Below are 15454 nucleotides of genomic sequence, written 5' to 3' on the forward strand. Positions count from 1 at the left end.
CCAGCATGATACATTTTAAGCAACTTAATTACTCATGATTTTTAAGTAAGTGATACATCACTGCTGTGATAAATTCATCAAATGCTAGAATAGTCTAATTGTTTACCATGCTGATCCTAAATTAATAACCCTGTCAACATCAATAATTCAGCAGCTCAATAAACTTTACTTTGATTGTCCACATAGGGTTTAGTCAGATCCATTAAGGGATACAATATTGTTTTAAGTACAACCACAGAATAACAAATAAATTGCATCCTTGTGTGCCTAAGCTTATTAATACATATAAAAAACATAAGAGTGTATTCTCTCGTTTGGATAATGCAAAAAAATAAATCAATATCTGAACAAGTGTTCTGACAAATTTGCCCATCAAACAGTACACATTAATTGGTATGCATTATTTAAATTGTTAGTAAATTTAAGGCTTGGTCATTATTATTTTACAAACCAACAATAAAATCACTTAAATGTTTAAGAAGTGCCTGAGTAAAAACAAACAAACGGACTGTGCCCCATTATGTGAGTGGAAAGTCATCAAGTGTAATGATGACAGAGGAAAGTTATAATGAAGGGGGCAACCCCAGAAAGGATTGAGGAGTTAACAACCCAGTTGAGCGAATGATAACGGAAAGTGACATATAGACGACCATCACCCTGAAGAAAATAAATAGAAACAAATCAAGCACAACTCAGATGAATCAGAATTTGCAAATATTAATGATCATATACATGGGTTATGGTTTGGAAAAATTTAAGCAACGCCAGTTTTCAGTGGCCAAAGTCAGCACTGAATTTGAAAATGAAGACAGGAGATTATTCTACAGTCAGGAGTCAGATGACCATACAAGTATTGGAGAAAGAAAGAATTCCATATGTCATGCGCTCTCAACTAGTTCGGGAAGCAAGAACTGTGTTGAGCCAGAAAGATTATTGCGTAGTTTTGTTAAGCAATATCTTTGTTATTCAATATTTCCTGACTTACATCACTAGACTGTCTCGAGTTAGCTGAGTTAGTTACAGTCTCAAATGAATAAATAAATATTTTGTCAGTGCGGACTTGAACTGTGCCAAATACATTCACAGGCATCAGTTGAGTGAATCTTCTCTGAATCACTTTGAATGCATTTATGTTCTTTCTTAAAAAAGGAGTCTAAAACTGTACATGTATTCCAGATGTGGTCTCACCAATGCCCTGTACAACACCTGCAGCAAAACATCTTTGCTGGAATATTTTATTTCCGCCACAACAAAAGAACATTCCCACCAACCTTTCCAATAACTTGCTCTATTTGCATATTTTTTTTGTGATTCACATACCTCAAAGTTCAGATCCCTCTGTACCTCAAAGTTCTGCAATCTCTCTCTATTTAAAAAGAAGTGTTGCTTTTCTATTCTTTCTGTGAAAGTGTAATTTCAGCCACTATGCTAGTTTCAGGCCGGAAGTAGATAATAACCTGGGCATAAAAATAGTGACAAGATTAAGGAAGTTAACACTGGCAGAAAAGAAGTATTGGGGAAACCTAATGGATTAAAATCTGACATATCTTCGAGCATAATATTTAGCTGGCAGGGGAGACACCTGCTGATCCAGGGTCTGAGCTGAGAACCTTCATCACTGGAAGATCTTGAAATCATTGCTAGATTGTAAGGAAAATCTGGAAGATTATCAGTTGAGCTGAGTTGAATTTGGTGGATCTTAATGCTGTTTTTTTTAATTTCAAAAATATACTTTATTCATAAAATATTTTGATGATCTGTACAACTGGTGGTGCCATTCATAGGCACACCTTACATTTCTGTGATACAGAAATAATCGGAATTAATCATTCGTATATACAGGTTTGTACGTTTACCATCCACATATTTAGCTGAGGCTTCAGTGGAGCCCACTTACTGCGTGGGCGCCCTGTTCTTCTTTGGCAGGCAGATGTTACATGGTGGTCTTTCCCTACCGCGCCTTGGCGGCAGCTGCCCAAGCTTCAGCGCTTCCCTCAACACATAGTCCTGGACCTTGTAATGTGCCAGTCCGCAACATTCAATCGGGGTCAGCTCCTTCAGCTGGAAGATCAACAGGTTTCGGACAGACCAAAGAGCGTCTTTGACCGAGTTGATGATCCTCCAGGCACAGTTGATGTTCGTCTCGTTGTGCGTCCCGGGGAACAGACTGTAGAGCACGGAGTCCCGCGTCACGGAGCTGCTCGGGACAAACACCACTGCATTCTTCTTTTGTGTAGGTACATTCCAGAAGGAGATGTGTGACAGTCTCGTCCCCTCCACAGCCGCTTTGAGGGCAGCGTGTGGTGTGGCAGAGGGTCCAGGCATGCATAAAGGATCTCACAGGCAGAGCCCTTCTCACCACCAGCCAAGCCATGTCTTGGTGCTTGTTGGAAAGTTCTGGCGATGAGGCATTCTACCAAATGACTTTGACAGTCTGCTCAGGGAACCGTTCAACAGGATCCGCCCTCTCCTTTTCCCGAAGGGTCTCAAGGACACTACATGCTGAACACTTCCTGATGGACTTGTGATCAAAGGTGTTTTTCTTCATAAATTTCTCCACGAAGGACAGGGGATACGGAACGGTTTAACTACTTGGAGCGTTCTGCGGCAGCGAGGCCAAGCCCATCCTTCGCAACACCGGGGTCAGGTAGAGCCTCAGTACGTAGTGACACTTGGTGTTTGCGTACCGGGGATCCACGCACAACTTGATGCAGCCACACACAAAGGTGGCCATCAGGGTGAGGGTGACATTGGGTGTCTTTTATCCCCATTGCCCAGATCATTATACATCGAATCCCTTCGGACCTGGTCCATCTTTGATCTCCATATAAAATGGAAGCTGGCTCGGGTGACTGCGATGGCACAGGTTCTGGGAATAGGCCAGACCTGTGCCACATATAACAGCACTGACAGTGCCTCACACCTGATGACCAGGTTTTTACCCGCGATGGAGAGCGATCTTAATGCTGGTTTTGGCCAAGCGCCAATTCAATGACTGACCAGCCAACCAGAGCTATGGCCTCTGCTAGTGTCCACAATAGAGTCAGGGTGACTGTGAAGAAGATGGAGGATAGATTACCAGTCAACTGGACCTTCTTTGTGAAGAGACTCCTCCTGGATTGCTGTAGTTTCCAAGCAGCAGATATTTTGTGCCTGCAGCATTTCCCCAGCAGGAGATACTTCAACATGACCTTCGGAAGCGTGAAGCAATGTGAGTGGCTCATGAAGGACAAAGGAGATGAGGGTCCCCTCTCCATCTGCAGCACCATTGTTCATTCTCCCTGCATTGAGGAACCAGGCTGTTACAATCCTTATGTACAACCCCCACCTCCTGGCAGCAGACATTCTGACCTTCCTATGAAGGTACTTACAGCTTGAAGGCGACAGCACTGACATAGTGGACCCCTTCAGAGTCTGAACCAGCAAGTGGAAGGCCAAGGTGACTAATGGAACATCCTCAACCCACTCGCCAGCTTTATGATCGGAGGTAGCTGAGGCTACTGGACATATGCAACACAGCCCAGAGTGTGCTAAAACTGCATGAGGTAAAAACACATGGCGGCTCACTGCAAAGTGACCTGTGCAGAACTGCAAATGGGAGGGACACCTGACTAAAGACTGCAAGGATTCCAAGAGCTGCAGTCTATATGGGGAAGCAGGCCACCCATATAAGGTCTACCCAAGACTGGGGAAGAGGGGAGAGGCGGCACCACATTTGCTTAGATGGACCCCCAAAGGACAGGAAGGTGCCACCCCACAGCAAGAAACCTGACACAAGGGGCACCCAGAAAGAGGAACAGGCCATACAGGACGAAAGGAAAGCCATTGCAGTGGCACAACAACTGACCCAACACGCACCTAAACAGACGGAGTCAATGAAGGAGGAGGAAATGAAGGGGAGGCGGGGAAATGGATGACAGTCAGAAACAACTCGAAAAAAAACACATCAGGCCCCCAAAGCCCCACAGCAAAATGGAAAGAAACAGCTACATGAACGATACACCATCAACGCCTTTGACGACAAAGACATGAAGCAGGATAGTCATCAACAAAAAAAAGAGGTAGAGCAGCATGAGGGAGAAGGAGAAGGGCATCCACCCTGACCGGGAAATGTCAGATGACCCGAGAGGCCCTATGAAGGGCAACCTCCAGCCACTGAGAACCACAGGGTACCCACCGCACCGCAGCTCTGGGCAACCGGGAGTAACAATGCTCCGAATCAAGAGCTGTGCAATTACAGCCCACTGGATGTTCCTGGCTTTATTCTCACCAGATGACACTGGAGCAGAGCAACCCCCACCTCAAGGAGGAACAGGACAGCTACCTCAAGAGAGTGTCCAACAGTTCACCCACACCAAAGGGATGCAAAAGGCACTCAGTGACAAGACTGTGGGTGAATGAACTCTTAAAATGAGTTTTAAAATCGTCAGTATTAACATGCATAGCGTTATATCTATTGCGTGATGTGCTTGCATGTTGGTTTACCTGGCCATGTCAAAACAGATCTCCTGTTTCTGCAGGACTGCGGGATACCACATCACAGCAGCTACAGGAAATGTTCGAGCTTATGAACTCACAGGCCTTTTGGTCAGGGGGAAACAATAGCTGTTCCTCCGACCTGGATATTCTGCTGCGAGGAAGCAACTTCACCATATCTGGAGTTAAGAAGGTGGTGGGTGGGTGCCTTCTCGTAGCAGACATTATGTACAGAAACACATCCCTTAGACTAATTAATGTGTACACCCTGGTGGTAAAGAGTGAGCAGCTGGCCAACCTGCAGCAGTTCCCAGTGCTGCTGGTGGCGTCCAGGAGGTCATTTTGGCCAGAGACTTCAATTGCATCATCGATGCACATGGACGATCTGGAGGGGCTGGAAGCAAACCTGGCCTCCACATCTAGATTTCTAATGGGAACAGTTAAAGTCTTCAAGCTGCATGATCTCTTCAGCGCACCTGCAGTTGGAACACAGCGTAGATTTCCTGTTTGTATCCTTCATGTTCTCAGTCAGATTCACCAACATCAAGCCAATGTTCTTCTCTGACCACTGCCTCCTGCTGGACAACTGTCAACTATAGGATGACCAGCAGGCCGGCAATGTGAAAGCATTGACCCTCAAAAACAATGAGAAGCTCAAAAGGGATTTCATGGGTTTGAGAACCATGAAGCCCCTGTTTGAGTCTCTAGCAGACTGGTGGGAAACAGTCAAGGGGAACATCAAAGGGTTCTTTATCCTCAAAGGTATTCAGAAGGTGAGAAAGAGGCGGGGAAAACTATCCAAACTCCAGAAAAGCATGCAGAACCTACTCCTGCTGCAGATGATGGGGGTAATCTCATGGAGGATCACCAGGAGGTAAAGAACCAGCAAGCCTCAGTCTTGCCTCAAGATAATCTTCTAGTCCATGATCCACACCGTGGATGAGACATGCTCATGTTTCTTTATCCAGAAGATGCACAAACAAAGCTCTGTGCTCGGCAGCCTAAAGGAAGTACATGGCTCGGTAATTCATTTCAATCTGACAGAGGATCAGCAAATCATTTTATGCCAGTCTGCATGACACAAAGCCCACAGGCAGTGCTATTTCCCAGTTTTTCCTATCCTTCATCACGGAGATCTCAGATGACAGCACATGGGAGAGGTGGGACCAGCCGTTATCTCTAGGTGAGCTGACCAAGGCTCTTGAGTCCTTAGAAAACAATAAAACTTCCAGAAGCAACAGCTTACTGGCCGAGTTGTATTTGGCTCTTTGAGACTTGATTGGCCATGACCTGCTGATAGTGTACAACAGCATCCTTCTGTCAGGTAATAAATGTGAATCCATGCCGAAAGATATCATCACCCTCAGCTACAAGCAGAAAGAGGAGAAGGAGGAAATTAGAAATTGGCAACCAATTTCACTGCTGAATGCAGACTACAAAAGCCTCTCTAAGGGTCATAGCTAACCAGATTAGGTCTGCTCTGGGATCGGTGATTCACCCCGACCAAACTAGTGCTTTACTGAGCAGGATAATCTTTGAGAGCCCTGTGCTCCTCAGGGATATGATCACTGATGTATAGGACAGAGAGGTGGACACCTGCCTCATCAGCTTGGACCAGGAGGATATGACACCTGTACATAGAGTCAAAGAGATGTACAGAATGGAAACAGACCCTTCGGTCCAACCCGTCCATGCCGACCAGATATCCCAACCCAATCTAGTCCCACCTGCCAGCACCCAACACTCTCCAAAATGGGCTTTGGGGAAGGAATCTGCAATTGGATCTAGTTGCTCCACACCAACATCGTTAATGCAGCTTCAGTCAATGGGTGGGAATCAGAAAGCTTCCTGATCAGATCTGGAGTCAGGCAGGACTACCCACTCACTCCTGCCTTTTTTGTGTGGTGTATGAAGCCTTTTGCTGAGTCCATCAGGAAGGATCCAAGCCTGAGAGGGGTGACTATTCCAGGCAGTGAAGGCTTGCTGGTCAAAGCCTCCCAGTGCATGGACAACATTGCCATTTTCTGCTCAGATCTGCTGTCAGTGCACAAACTCATGAGCATCTGTGACCAGTTCAAAGGTAAATTGAGGCAAGAGCGAGGTCATGTTCTTTGGGAACTGTGCTGACGGATCTTTGATCCCCTTAACCATCAGGACAGACTACCAGAAGGTGCTGGGAATATAGTTCAGGGGAGGTGGGGTGTGCACAAAATCTTGAAAGGTGCACATCGCCAAGGTGGAGCAGAAACCCCTCCATTGTGGGTAGAAACCTGATAATCAGGTATAAAGCATTCTCTGTTGTTGTACTTGGCGCACTTCTGGGCCATTCCCCAAAACAGCGCTGTCGCAGTCATCTGAGATCAAAGATGGACTGTGTCTCCAAGTACAAAACTCTGGATAAGGGGAGGAAGAATGTACCCCATGTTGTTCTTGTCCTGATTGCCGCCTTTGTGTTCAGCTGCAACAAGCTGTGCGAAGACTCTCAGGAAGCAAACACCAAGTGTCTACCATGTACTGAGGTTCTACCTGTCCCTGGTGTTGTGAAGGATTGGACTGGCCTTGTTGCTGTGGAACATTTCAAATAGTTAAACTGTTCTGCTTCACCTGTCATTCTTGGTAAACTTGCTAAGAAAGCCATCTTTGACCACAGGTCCATCAAGAAATAGTCAGCACGTAGCATCCTTGAGACCCTGAGGGAAAAGAAGAGGGTGGATCCTGTCGTGTGGTCCCTCGAGCAGACTGTCAACGTCATTTTGCAGAATGCCTCATTAGAATTAGAATTCTACAGTGTAGAAACAGGCCCTTTGACCCAAATATTCACACTGCCCCTGCAAACAGTATCCTACCCAGACCCATTATCCTGCACTTCCCCTGACTAATGCAGCTAACCTATACAGCTTTGAACACTATGGATAATTTAGCATGACCAATTCATCTAACCTGCACATCTTTGGACCATGGGAGGAAACTTGAGCATCTGGAGGAAACCCACACAGACACGGGGAGAATGTGCAAACTCCACACGGACAGTTGCCCGAGGCTGGAATCGAACCCAGGTCCATGGTGCTGTGAGGCAGCAATGCTAATCACTGAGCCATCTATTTGTCAGCATTTGGCCCATATCCCTCTGTACCCTTCCTATTCATATGCCCATCCAGATGTCTTTTAAATGTTGCAATTGTACCAGCTTCCATCTCTTCCTCTCACAGCTCATTCCATACATACACCATCTTCCACATGGACCATTTGCTCCTTAGGTGCATTTTAAATCTTCCCCTCTCACCTTAAAACTATGCCTTAAACTAGTCTAGTTTTGGACTCCCCTTTCCTAGGGAAAAGACCCTTTTCTGAATCCATTCAAGTTTCACAACACATTTTGGGTGTTTTCAGCCATGGAGGGAACATAAATGCATTTGTATGCACTTGCAAACTGGCACTGACCGTTGACCGACCCCCAGCTTCTGCCAATCCTTGAGACACTGATGCTGCCTGATGAATCTCACTACTATACTCCAAACCCCAGATGCAGCCTAGTACTAACCCCTGATCCTCTTGGTGTTGATCCCTGAGCTCCAGATGTTGCCTGATGAAATCCCTGCAAATCTTGACTTTCCGGTACTGACCCTTGACGCCAGTTGCTGTTTGGTGCTGACCTGTAACCCGCAAATGCTGACCTCTGACCACCTGGTTGTGACCTGTAGTGCTGCCTGATGAAACTCCTGCAATAATCTGACCTCCTGGTGCTGACCTCTAACCCTGTGGTGGTGTCTAAAGAAACTCCTGTCAGTTTCATGCATAAGGACGCAGAGCCACCCATCCTGTCTGTTAAATTTTTAAAAAGCGAACATACAATGCACAACATTCGTTTCCGCTGAATTCCGAACTATTTCAGTCATTGTGTCTACCCGAGTTCTGCTTTGTGTGCGATACTGAGAGGGTAAGATAAGAAAAAGAAATATCCTGTGCCTATTCAAGCACAGTGTCATGGGAGCCATGGGAAGGGGACAGGAGCTGGTCCTTTCTCGATCAACAATAACGGCAACACCACCAGAACTTCCCAACAAGCACCAAGATATCTCTTGGCTGGTGGTGGGAAGAGCACTACTTGTGAGATCCTTCATGTAAGCCCAGTTTAGGTCTGTTCCACTGTATGCAGCTGCAGAAAGGTTGAGACTGTCACTCATCTCCTTCCAGAATGTGCCTTTGTAAAGGAAGTCTAGACAAGGATGCAGTGGTTTTTATCAAGGTTCATCCCAAGTAGTTCTGTCTTGCGGGACTCTATACTCTACAGTCTGTTCCCCGGGACGCATACCAAGACAAACATTGACTGCACCTGGAGAACCATCAACTCAGTGAAAGATGCTCTTTGGTCTGCCCAAAACCTGTTGGTCTTTCAGAACAAGGAGTTGATCTCGATCTGCAGACTGGCACATTCCAAGGTTCAGGACTACATGTTAAGGGATGCACTAAAGCTTGGGCAGCTGCCGCCAAGGTGCAAAGGGAAAAGATCACTGTCTCAGGTCTACCTGCTGAAGGTGAATGTGTGTGGGCGGGGGGGGGGTCCATTCAGTTAGCAGAACTCAATGCATGTAAATATAGTTTTGTCTGCATAAGAGATGTCTTTGGTTTGTTTGGATAAAGTCAAACTGCAGTGTTTGCTTCTTGATATGCTGCTGTATAGAACTGATCTGCATCTGTGACTATGTATATATACAAAGTTTTTTTTATGAATAAAGTATGTTTTTGAAATAAAAAATCCCCAGGAAAGTTGGGGTCAAACCACCAGATCAGCAAGAACAAACCCAGGAGAGACTGAGTAAAGACTAAGGAATTCTCCAATTTTTCCTCCACCCATGCATTTTTGTTTTCCCTGTTTAGTGTTGGGCAGTTTCTGTGCATGTACAAGAAGACAGTTATAAGCTTTAATTTGATGAGTTTAGTTTAATTGTTTACCTATGGTTAGAATCTGTAAAAGATAGTGATTATTGTTAAGTAAATGAATCTGGGTTGTGCTTTCTATCAACCTGGGTCTGAAAATCAGGTAATTTGGGAATTTTATGTATTTCTTTTAAAAGCTTTAACTTTTATGATGACTCTGGGGATAGCGGGGCTTGATTTCCAGCAAGCGACCAAAGTGAGTTGTGACAAGAAGTCTTAGCAATGCTATTGGAATGCATCGTATGATAGAAAAAGTCAACACGGTTCTACTAAAGGGTAATGCAGATTGACAAGAAGCAGTGATAACTTAGGAATTAGAAATGAGAGAGGAACACATAAAAATCTCAAATAAGTGTTAAGACTGTCATTATTTTTATTTTATCATTTTTGGTTTGGAACTGTAGCTGATAGCTAAAGGTGACTTATGAACTTTTGAGTAGCAGCTTGTTTTAAAAAAAGAAAGCAAACAAACTGATATTTGTTGAGAAGGCCAGGCCTGAAAGTAAATTGTAGGTTTGTTTCTTGTCCAAAGAATGGTATTGACATTTCCACACTGGACAGGTGTTATGCTCAACAGATGGCAGATATTTGAATGTTAACTGGGGCCTCAGAAACTCATGGTGCCAATTAGTCTCAAAAAGAAAATGTTGAAAAATCAAAGAGAAACTACAGTTTGGACTGATTTTGATCTGTATGTTTTTGTCAGAGGATTGTGGCTGCCAACGATACAGGACAGAAGTTTGCTTGCTCTCCGACTATTCTCCTATTACCAGTTTATTTAAAGTATGAAGAATAGAATCTCAGTTATAAGAATCAAATGATTAGTCATTGGAGCCTATTGGAAGCTATTTACATTGATTGATGTCTTCAGAAACTAAGCGAAGTACAATTTTATGTGCCTATGATTCAACCAATCATGAAAACCGCTTATGTAAACTGGTCAGTTACATCACTTTTGCTTTCCTTTTGATTTACCTCTTAACCATGTCTGTCTGTTTTTTTGTGAGATGGGTTCAATCTGGAGTCTTCATTTAAATAATATTCAGCTCCTCTACTTGATTCCTATTTCTGTAGTTACAGACTTCATCCATCATGATCTCACCTCCATTTTTGATAGTCTTATTCTCATTCAATCCATTGTTCTCTCTCACCTTAGCCATCCCCCCTTGTATGTTCCTCAGCTACATTTTCTTAAATTCAAACGAAATTGATTTAAACAGATATGCTATAAACTGGTTTTACTATTCACCTAAGATTAGTGTACTAAAAGCACTAATGGAGCCTGCTTATGAACATGACTCACTGTTCCAGGATCATCTTGGAATGCAAAAGTAAACGTGGCTTATTTTTTCAATTACCATGTATCCTTTTAAACCCTTCTCTCTCTATCTGCTACCTTTGACTCCAATTAGTCCATTGGGCCAACCTCGATCTAAGATTGACTCCACTCCTGCTTTGGATTTGATTCTTTCTCCAGTTTCTTTGCATCCTTTCCTAATGTACTCTTTTATCCATTCAAACAACACCTGGCTCTCTCAACCCTATTCTCGTATTAAATGACTGCGATTGGTCCAGTCTTGAAATATAAGGCCCCTTTAGGAATGCCATGTGCCACAAGTAAGGGAATCAGTGTTTATCTATGGACTGTTTGTCTCTGTGCAGTGCATTTCAAATGGTTGGACGGCCATATAGTTTTTAGGAACATTAGAAACCTCCTGACTTCCCTTCCTGGCTCCCAGTCGAGCTGCTATTGTTAAAGGTTCTCTCTCTCCTTAGGTTCTGTTTCTCACTCTTTCAAAGCTGCTGTCATAATTCCTCTCCTTTATCAAATAATCCTCAATCCTTCGAACATTGTAAAGTACTTCCTTAGGTCAAAACTCTTTTTATTCTGAGTTCTTGCTTGTGCTATAGCCTCCCAAAATTGTGTCTGATTTCCAAATCTCATTCATTTGAATCCCTTAAATCAGTTTCTTTCCCTGTCATAATACTAAAACAGTTCTTAATCAAAGTCCCAACTGACATCCAACACATCTCTGATGAAGGTATGATATCTATCATCGAGGGCCCAAGGGCCTGTACTGCGCTGTATTTTTCTATGTTCTATGTTCTATCATCTTCTCTTGACCTGTCTATAGTCTCTAACATGGTTGATCCAAGCACCCTTTCTACTACAAAAACAGAAATTGTTGGAAAAGCTCAGCAGGTCTGGCAGCATCTGTGGACAGAAATCTGAGTTAACTGTTTTGAGGAAGAGTCACTCAACCTGAAAAGTTAACTCTGATTTCTCTGAACAGATGCTACCAGACCTGCTGAGCTTTTCCAGCAATTTCTGCTTTTGTTTTTGATTTCCAGCATCCACAGTTCTTTCAGCCATCTCTAGTACTTGTCCACTGTCATGCAGCTCGATGGGAGTGGACTCGTCTGATATCATCGTATCCATCTAATTATGGCCAGGGAATCACTTACAACAGCTTAATTTCCTACTCCTGTAAATTTATCGCTGATGCCCCATGGATCGACTCTTGCACCCCCTTCTATATCTTACCTGTGTTCCACCCCTCAATGATACCAGTTTCCAAATATAAGCTGATGACACCTGGTTCTACCTCGCCACCACTTCTCTAGATTCCTCCATTTCCTCTGAACTGTAACTCTACTTGTCTAACAGGTAGTACTGAATGACTAGAAATTACCTATGATTAAATATTGGGAAGACCAAAGCTATTGCCTTTATCCCTGCTACAAATCTTAATGGATAACTATTTTTCCAAGTGTTGCCTTGCCTCTGTACAGCTCATTAAAAATTACAACATGGTTGCACAATTTTCAGAGAACATTACTGACATCCCAGTTTCTCTTCCTGGCCCCACTGGCCACCTGGTATTGGTAACAGTTCTCTCTCCTCAGATTCTATTCCTCTCTTTCAGAAGCCACAAACTTTGTTCCTGAGACACCAACTCTCTTGCTCTGCTTATTAACCATTTGAAGCTGAATTTGGGTGTTTGCAACTCAGGTGTTGCCTAATTACATCCTCATCTCTGCTATACCTCATTCATACCTTTATTAATTCTGTGTGTGATTAATTCAATGCATACTGACTTCCCAAGTTATACCTCCACAGACTTGAAGTGATCCAAAGCTCTAATTCATGCGGAATCCCATTCAAACATCACCCGTATGCTTGCTAACTTTGAGTTTAAAATTTTTGTCTATGATTTCAAATCTCTCCTTCACTGTGTTGCTCCCTATCTCAATAATCTCTCCATCCCCATAACCTAAGATTCCTCTAACTCTGGCAGCTTTAATATTTCTATTCTTAACTGCTCCACCATTAGTGGTCATGGATTTAAGCTGCCTTGGCTCTGACTTCTAGAATTGTATTCTTTAACTTCTTCACCACTCCTTAAAACATAACTTTGATGAAGCTTTTGGCAATCTCCTTATACAGTTTGGTACCATATTGTATTTTATAATGAGACTATGAAACATTTTAGGACCTGCTGTACTGTTAAAGGCACTATATAAATGCAAATTGTTGTTTACTGCTCATACTTAGAATCCATTACATTATTTGAGGATTTAAATAAAATTATTTTTAAAAACCAGAATGCTTTAAATGAACTAAGTCTATTGCTCCAGAATAACAGGGTCTTTTTCAAATTTGTTTGGGGATGTGAGTTTCACTGGTAAGGCGAGTATTTATTGACCATCCCTCACTGCCCTTTTGAAGGTGGTGGTGAGCCACATTCTTGAACAGTTGATGTCCATGTTGTATCGGTATATTCACAGTGTTATTGGGGAAGGTATTCCAGGATTTTGATATATTGTCAAAGAAGAATTGGCAAGATAGTTCCAATCAGGATGGCATGCATCATTCTAGGGGAACTTGCATAATGGTTTTGTCATTTATCTGTTGTTTTTGTGCACTGGTGGTGAATGATTAAGTTTGTTGACAGGATACTGATCAAATGAGGTTTTTCCTTTTAAAGTTGCAATTACATTTATCCAGGTAAGTGGAGATTATTCCATCACACTCCTGATTTATGTCTTGTGGAAGGTGAGCAGGATTAAAGGAGTTGGGAAGTGAATTAGTTACTCATGAATTTGCACTGTCTGAACTGTTTTTAAAGCCACAGTCCTGTTCAGTTCCAGTCAATGTTTATCCACAGGATGTAGATAATGAAGATCTTTAGTAATGGTAATGTTGTTAAAGTTTTCCTCCATTCTAACTTGGAATTGTATTACTGTTTCCTCACTGTCATTGGGTGAAAGACCCAGAGCTCTCTTCCTACAGCTCTGTGGGTTCACCTATATCTGAGGGACAGCAGTAGTTTGTTTTTATTTCAAATTTATAGCATCCACGGTTATTCGATTTTTGTTTAATGGTTTATAAAGACAACTCATCACAACCTTTCAAGGCCAGTTAATGATTAGCAACAAATGCTGGGTTTGACAGTGATGCTCACAGCCTTTGAAAAATAAAAAGTAAATGGAAATGGTTAGATTCTCAAAGAAAAACAGAAGTATTTAACATTTTATATCCAGAGAACCTTTGTCAAAACAGTTCTGATAAAGGGTCATGACTCAAAACGTTAACTTTTTCTTAATGTTCCTGCAGCATTGTTCAGCAAGGATAGCTCACTATCAGAGTTGAACAACTTGAAATGTATTTCAGGGGCATCAGGTATGAGAGAAAGCTGGAAAGGGAGTCAACAGCATTTTAAATGGACCTGCACAACCATCACTAATTGCTGTGGTGTAGACTTCCATTGTTTAAGCTCTAAGTTCTCTCTTTACTGTTTTAGAATTTGCATGGATAACCACAGATCTGGTAATTCATACTGCTGTTGTGGTGCTTGAGGGGAAACTGCTAAAGCTGTGTCACCTCTAGTCTTTCTCGGGCATATTGGATGCTGCAATTTGGCATACATCATCCTCAAAATGTGCAGAACCAAATTTAAGTTATTACCCCACATGGTTTGGTGGATTGCACTGTTTTCCCAAATAAGGTGGTCTGCAATAGATGCTTATAAAGCTCTTTCTTTGGAGTTTTGTTATTTTTGCTTATAGCGACAAGTCTGGATGTGTTCTACATGGAGACAATTCCCCTTAGAATATTTGCTTGAGGATTCTGTAATTAGTTCAATACATGGCCTGTCCACCTTACATTGAACTTTCTGGAGGTCGGTACCCTTTCTGCTAAATCCATCAAGTTGAGCCTAGAGGAGGTTACTATTTATATGGGATGTGGGTCGGTTAGCTTAGTTGGCTGAATGGCTACTTAGTGATACCAACAGCATGGGTTCAATATCCACACTATTTGAGGTTACCATAAAGATCACACCCTTCTTGACCTCACCTCTCACCTGATGTGTGGTCACCCTTAGGTTAAAACACGATCCACTGTTTCTAATAGGATAACTGCACTATAGTAACTTTATCCTTATTTTGTGATTTAGGTGTTCCATCAAATTCTTATGTTGGACCTCCAGTTCATCAGGCACGATATTCAGTGTCAAACAGGAATCATGTCTGATTCGAAACGTTAAATCTGTTTCTCTCTCTCTAAAGATGCCAGACCTGCTGAGTTCCGGCACTTCCTGTTTTAATTATGTAAAGGATAACATTGTGGTAGAATTTGATACTAGTTTTCAACTTAATGCTTCCTCGTAAGTCAGAATCTGTCAGAGGCAAAACTTGGTTTTCTGAAGAAGGGTCACCGAACCCGAAACGTTAATTCTGCTTTGTCTCCAAAGACGCCACCAGACCTGAGTTTTTTCAGCTATTTCTGCTTATGTTTCTTTCTTTCTGAATGGTAAGCAAGAAGAAAAATACCCTTCAACTTAAGTAACATTGAAACGATCTTAAAACAATTTGACCATGCCTTCAAACCTGCTTTGATACTAACACCATGTGTAGGCTCGAATATACATTAACCCCTATCCATTGCAGTAACTTCCATGCTGCCAATAAAGCTCATCTTTTATTTGTGTTCGATGGCTCTGCAGGCAACTGTGCCGGCTGCCTCGATGTCGCCGAG

The 15454-nt window shown here is 42.8% G+C and overlaps 1 protein-coding gene across 14 annotated transcripts in view; it reads right to left on the minus strand.

Annotated features, from left to right (window-relative positions):
- Nucleotides 1-15454, minus strand: part of LOC122559424 (calcium voltage-gated channel subunit alpha1 C) — a 1175809-nt gene that overhangs the window by 1094551 nt on the left and 65804 nt on the right. The window lies entirely within an intron of this gene.

The sequence above is a fragment of the Chiloscyllium plagiosum genome, unplaced genomic scaffold (assembly GCF_037043375.1).
Source record: "Chiloscyllium plagiosum isolate Xiang-an unplaced genomic scaffold, Cpla_swu_hap1 HiC_scaffold_19, whole genome shotgun sequence".
NCBI lineage: Eukaryota > Metazoa > Chordata > Chondrichthyes > Orectolobiformes > Hemiscylliidae > Chiloscyllium > Chiloscyllium plagiosum.